Below are 6,135 nucleotides of genomic sequence, written 5' to 3' on the forward strand. Positions count from 1 at the left end.
ATTACTGTCTATGCTTAGAATCATTCCTCTGACACTAGTTATAGATTCCGATGCTTCACTTCGGGTTTACTGTATCGATCTGACCTTCTTATTGACGACGAAATACAGAAATTGCATCGGAATTAAATACAAAAGGCACAATGCCGAATTAAATACAAGAAAATTGACTCTTCTTACTGTCTATGTTTTGAACCATTCCTGTGACAATAGTTATAGATTCCGATGCTTCACTTCAGGTTTACTGTATACCTCTGACCTTCTTATTGACGATGAAACACAGAATTTGCATCGGAATTAAATACAAAAGGCACAATGCCGACTTAAGTAAAAGAAAAATGACTCTTCTTACTGTCTATGTTTTGAACCATTCCTGTGACACTAGTTATAGATTCCGATGCTTCACTTCAGGTTCACTGTATCGATCTGACCTTCTTATTGACGACGAAATACAGAAATTGCATCGGAATTAAATACAAATGACACAATGCCGACTTAAATACAAGAAAACTGACTCTTCATACTGTCTATGTTTTGAACCATTTATGTGACACTAGTTATAGATTCCGATGCTTCACTTCAGGTTTGCTGTATCCCTCTGACCTTCTTATTCACGATGAAACACAAAAATTGCATCGGAATTAAATACAAAAGGCACAATGCCGACTTAAGTACACGAAAACTGACTCTTCTTACTGTCTATGTTTTGAACCATTCATGTGACACTAGTTATAGATTCCGATGCTTCACTTCAGGTTTACTGTATCCCTCTGACCTTCTTATTGACGAAGAAACACAGTAATTGCATTGGAATTAAAAAAAAAAATCACAATGGCGACTTATGTACAAGAAAACTGACTCTTATTGCTGTCTATGTTTGAACCATTCATGTGACACTAGTGATAGATTCCGATGCTTCACTTCTGCTTTACTGTATCCCTCTGACCTTCTTATTGACGATTAAACACAGATATTGCATCGGAATTAAATACAAAAGGCACAATGCCGACTTAAGTACAAGAAAACTGCCTCTTCTTACTGTCTATGTTTTGAACCATTCATGTGACACTAGTTATAGATTCCGATGCTTCACTTCAGGTTTACTGTATCGCTCTGACCTTCTTATTCACGATGAAATACAGAAATTGCATCGGAATTAAATACAAAAGGCACAATGCCGACTTATATACAAGAAAATTGACTCTTCTTACTGTCTATGCTTTGAACCATACCTGCGACACTAGTTATAGATTCCGATGCTTCACTTCAGGTTTACTGTATACCTCAGACCCTCTTATTGACGATGAAACTCAGAAATTGCATCGGAATTAAATACAAAAGGCACAATGCCCACTTGATCACAAGAAAACTGACTCTTCTTACTGTCTAAGTTTTGAACCATTCCTGTGACACTAGTTATAGATTCCGATGCTTCACTTCAGGTTTACTGTCTCCCTCTGACCTTCTTAGTGTTGATGAAACACAGAAATTGCATCGGAATTAAATACAAAAGGCACAATGCCGACTTAAGTACAAGGAAACTGACTCTCCTTACTGTCTATGTTTTGAACTAGTCTTGTGACACTAGTTATAGATTCCGATGCTTCACTTCAGGTTTACTGTATCCCTCTGACCTTCTTATTGACGATGAAACACAGAAATTGCATCGGAATTAAATACAAAAGGCACAGTGCCGACATAAGTACAAGAATACTGACTCTTCTTACTGTCTATGTTTTGAACCATTCCTGTGACACTAGTTATAGATTCCGATGATTCACTTCAGGTTTACTGTATGCCTCTGACCTACTTATTGACGATGAATCACATAATTTGCATCGGAATTAAATACAAAAGGCACAATGCCAACTTAAGTAAAAGAAAAATGACTCTTCTTACTGTCTATGTTTTGAACCATTCCTGTGACACTAGTTATAGATTCCGATGCTTCACTTCAGGTTTACTGTATCCCTCTGACCTTCTTATTGACGATGAAACCCAGAAATTGCATCGGCATTAAATACAAAAGGCACAATGCTGACGTAAGTACGAGAAAACTGACTCTTCTTACTGTCTATGTTTTGAACCATTCATGTGACACTAGTTATAGATTCTGATGCTTCACTGCAGGTTTACTGTATCCCTCTGACCTTCTTATTGACGAGGAAACACAGAAATTGCATCGGAATTAAATACAAATGTCACAATGCCGACTTAAGTACAAGAACACTGACTCCTCTTACTGTCTATGATTTGAACCATTCCTGTAACACTAGTTATAGATTCCGATGCTTCACTTCAGGTTTACCATATCCCTCTGACCTTCTTATTGACGATGAAACACAGAAATTGCATCGGAATTAAATACAAAAGGCACAATGCCGACTTTAGTACAAGAAAACTGACTCTTATTACTGTCTATGCTTAGAATCATTCCTCTGACACTAGTTATAGATTCCGATGCTTCACTTCGGGTTTACTGTATCGATCTGACCTTCTTATTGACGACGAAATACAGAAATTGCATCGGAATTAAATACAAAAGGCACAATGCCGAATTAAATACAAGAAAATTGACTCTTCTTACTGTCTATGTTTTGAACCATTCCTGTGACAATAGTTATAGATTCCGATGCTTCACTTCAGGTTTACTGTATACCTCTGACCTTCTTATTGACGATGAAACACAGAATTTGCATCGGAATTAAATACAAAAGGCACAATGCCGACTTAAGTAAAAGAAAAATGACTCTTCTTACTGTCTATGTTTGAACCATTCCTGTGACAATAGTTATAGATTCCGATGCTTCACTTCAGGTTTACTGTATCCCTATGACCGTCTTATTGACGATGAAACACAGAAATTGCATCGGAATTAAATACAAAAGGCACAATGCCGACTTAAGTACATGAAAACTGACTCTTCTTACTGTCTATGTTTTGAACCATTCCTGTGACACTAGTTATAGATTCCGATGCTTCACTTCAGGTTTACTGTATCGAACTGACCTTCTTATTGACGACGAAATACAGAAATTGCATCGGAATTAAATACAAATGACACAATGCCGACTTAAATACAAGAAAACTGACTCTTCTTACTGTCTATGTTTTGAACCATTCATGTGACACTAGTGATAGATTCCGATGCTTCACTTCTGCTTTACTGTATCCCTCTGACCTTCTTATTGACGATTAAACACAGATATTGCATCGGAATTAAATACAAAAGGCACAATGCCGACTTAAGTACAAGAAAACTGCCTCTTCTTACTGTCTATGTTTTGAACCATTCATGTGACACTAGTTATAGATTCCGATGCTTCACTTCAGGTTTACTGTATCGCTCTGACCTTCTTATTCACGATGAAATACAGAAATTGCATCGGAATTAAATACAAAAGGCACAATGCCGACTTATATACAAGAAAATTGACTCTTCTTACTGTCTATGCTTTGAACCATACCTGCGACACTAGTTATAGATTCCGATGCTTCACTTCAGGTTTACTGTATACCTCAGACCCTCTTATTGACGATGAAACTCAGAAATTGCATCGGAATTAAATACAAAAGGCACAATGCCCACTTGATCACAAGAAAACTGACTCTTCTTACTGTCTAAGTTTTGAACCATTCCTGTGACACTAGTTATAGATTCCGATGCTTCACTTCAGGTTTACTGTCTCCCTCTGACCTTCTTAGTGTTGATGAAACACAGAAATTGCATCGGAATTAAATACAAAAGGCACAATGCCGACTTAAGTACAAGGAAACTGACTCTCCTTACTGTCTATGTTTTGAACTAGTCCTGTGACACTAGTTATAGATTCCGATGCTTCACTTCAGGTTTACTGTATCCCTCTGACCTTCTTATTGACGATGAAACACAGAAATTGCATCGGAATTAAATACAAAAGGCACAGTGCCGACATAAGTACAAGAATACTGACTCTTCTTACTGTCTATGTTTTGAACCATTCCTGTGACACTAGTTATAGATTCCGATGATTCACTTCAGGTTTACTGTATGCCTCTGACCTACTTATTGACGATGAATCACATAATTTGCATCGGAATTAAATACAAAAGGCACAATGCCAACTTAAGTAAAAGAAAAATGACTCTTCTTACTGTCTATGTTTTGAACCATTCCTGTGACACTAGTTATAGATTCCGATGCTTCACTTCAGGTTTACTGTATCCCTCTGACCTTCTTATTGACGATGAAACCCAGAAATTGCATCGGCATTAAATACAAAAGGCACAATGCTGACGTAAGTACGAGAAAACTGACTCTTCTTACTGTCTATGTTTTGAACCATTCATGTGACACTAGTTATAGATTCTGATGCTTCACTGCAGGTTTACTGTATCCCTCTGACCTTCTTATTGACGAGGAAACACAGAAATTGCATCGGAATTAAATACAAATGTCACAATGCCGACTTAAGTACAAGAACACTGACTCTTCTTACTGTCTATGATTTGAACCATTCCTGTAACACTAGTTATAGATTCCGATGCTTCACTTCAGGTTTACCATATCCCTCTGACCTTCTTATTGACGATGAAACACAGAAATTGCATCGGAATTAAATACAAAAGGCACAATGCCGACTTTAGTACAAGAAAACTGACTCTTATTACTGTCTATGCTTAGAATCATTCCTCTGACACTAGTTATAGATTCCGATGCTTCACTTCGGGTTTACTGTATCGATCTGACCTTCTTATTGACGACGAAATACAGAAATTGCATCGGAATTAAATACAAAAGGCACAATGCCGAATTAAATACAAGAAAATTGACTCTTCTTACTGTCTATGTTTTGAACCATTCCTGTTACAATAGTTATAGATTCCGATGCTTCACTTCAGGTTTACTGTATACCTCTGACCTTCTTATTGACGATGAAACACAGAATTTGCATCGGAATTAAATACAAAAGGCACAATGCCGACTTAAGTAAAAGAAAAATGACTCTTCTTACTGTCTATGTTTGAACCATTCCTGTGACAATAGTTATAGATTCCGATGCTTCACTTCAGGTTTACTGTATCCCTATGACCGTCTTATTGACGATGAAACACAGAAATTGCATCGGAATTAAATACAAAAGGCACAATGCCGACTTAAGTACATGAAAACTGACTCTTCTTACTGTCTATGTTTTGAACCATTCCTGTGACACTAGTTATAGATTCCGATGCTTCACTTCAGGTTTACTGTATCGAACTGACCTTCTTATTGACGACGAAATACAGAAATTGCATCGGAATTAAATACAAATGACACAATGCCGACTTAAATACAAGAAAACTGACTCTTCTTACTGTCTATGTTTTGAACCATTCATGTGACACTAGTTATAGATTCCGATGCTTCACTTCAGGTTTGCTGTATCCCTCTGACCTTCTTATTCACGATGAAACACAAAAATTGCATCGGAATTAAATACAAAAGGCACAATGCCGACTTAAGTACACGAAAACTGACTCTTCTTACTGTCTATGTTTTGAACCATTCATGTGACACTAGTTATAGATTCCGATGCTTCACTTCAGGTTTACTGTATCCCTCGGACCTTCTTATTGACGAAGAAACACAGTAATTGCATCGGAATTAAATACAAAAGGCACAATGGCGACTTATGTACAAGAAAACTGACTCTTCTTGCTGTCTATGTTTGAACCATTCATGTGACACTAGTGATAGATTCCGATGCTTCACTTCTGCTTTACTGTATCCCTCTGACCTTCTTATTGACGATTAAACACAGATATTGCATCGGAATTAAATACAAAAGGCACAATGCCGACTTAAGTACAAGAAAACTGCCTCTTCTTACTGTCTATGTTTTGAACCATTCATGTGACACTAGTTATAGATTCCAATGCTTCACTTCAGGTTTACTGTATCGCTCTGACCTTCTTATTCACGATGAAATACAGAAATTGCATCGGAATTAAATACAAAAGGCACAATGCCGACTTATATACAAGAAAATTGACTCTTCTTTCTGTCTATGTTTTGAACCATACCTGCGACACTAGTTATAGATTCCGATGCTTCACTTCAGGTTTACTGTATACCTCAGACCCTCTTATTGACGATGAAACTCAGAAATTGCATCG

This window comes from Schistocerca serialis, unplaced genomic scaffold (genome assembly GCF_023864345.2).
Source record: "Schistocerca serialis cubense isolate TAMUIC-IGC-003099 unplaced genomic scaffold, iqSchSeri2.2 HiC_scaffold_1417, whole genome shotgun sequence".
Classification (NCBI taxonomy): domain Eukaryota; kingdom Metazoa; phylum Arthropoda; class Insecta; order Orthoptera; family Acrididae; genus Schistocerca; species Schistocerca serialis.